Source organism: Lutra lutra, chromosome 3 (genome assembly GCF_902655055.1).
Source record: "Lutra lutra chromosome 3, mLutLut1.2, whole genome shotgun sequence".
Classification (NCBI taxonomy): domain Eukaryota; kingdom Metazoa; phylum Chordata; class Mammalia; order Carnivora; family Mustelidae; genus Lutra; species Lutra lutra.
The window spans coordinates 27,842,653-27,843,848 of NC_062280.1; positions in this window are offsets into that span (position 1 = coordinate 27,842,653).

The following is a 1,196-nucleotide window of genomic DNA, read 5'->3' on the forward strand; positions in this document are numbered from 1 at the left end:
TTCGGAAACCCTGGATCACAGGAAGATAAGTCATATCAAATTGTTAGAAAAGGTTAAGCAAGGGCATGTTAGGAAGGACATACTGAAAATTGCATTTGTGATTAGGGGATGAAGTGGGATTTGGGTGAGCACTGGAGGGAGATATCATAAACAGCAGGGAAAGGAACATAGCAGTTATGTATGGGCAGAAAAAGCCCGTATATAGGAAAGAAGTGGCAACGGAAGTTGGACAGGAAAGTTGGGGGCCAATTTTGGGAGGCCTGGAATGCCAGAATTTAAGTGCAAAGAGCCTGGGACAAAGCAAAATCTTAAGTGATCTTAGAGTATGTGTCTTGGCTGACCCAGTTTACCAAAAACCATGTGTCCATATATGTCCACGCATGAATTCATTCCCTTTGTACTCTAGCATTCTGCCTCAATGGGACTTATAGATTGCCTTATGCTATTTCAGTCCTACTCTGACTTGAAGAAGGGAAACCCAGGGCCCAGAGAAGGAGGTGACCTGTACATGGTCACTGGCAAGTTAGTGACCAGCCTGGAACCAGAATCTAATCTTAGAATGAGATCCAGTCAATGTTCCCATTAAATTCATGGTATAACTTTGTGTCTGTAGTTGGGCCCCTGGAATCCCAAGAAAAATTCCAGCCTTTTCTCCCTTTAATTATGCTTTATCATCCTTCTTATACCAGGATGAAAAAGATTTGTGATGGACTTTCTTCATAACTTTCCCCATTCCTACTTGAAGTGCTCTAATTGTGCAAAGCGAAATATTTTCTTACAAACCAAATAGCATTTTTTTACTTAAAAAAGAAAAAAAAAGTGTTGTTGAGAACAGAGATAAGATTGAATGGAAGGGCCATTGTTTGTCTTTTGAAAGCACTTTCCAAGGATCCTGATTGAACTGGACAGGTATTTCCCGGCTCCTGTCCTGAATATGGGCTCAACTCTAGCAAAGATTTGAGATTTGGCTAAAAAGACAAGGAACATAATTTTTAAAAGAATCCCAGGGATGGATCCAGTGGAGGCAGCTTGTACCCAGAACCAAACTTTGACCCACAGAACATTTCACAACCTGAGATCTCGGTTTGGTAATTCTTGTATTTCTTCTACCCAACTAGGCAAAGAAACTACATTCCCAAGACCATGCCACTGCAACATAAAGGTTATTTATTTCCAAACAAAGGAATTAGGAAATG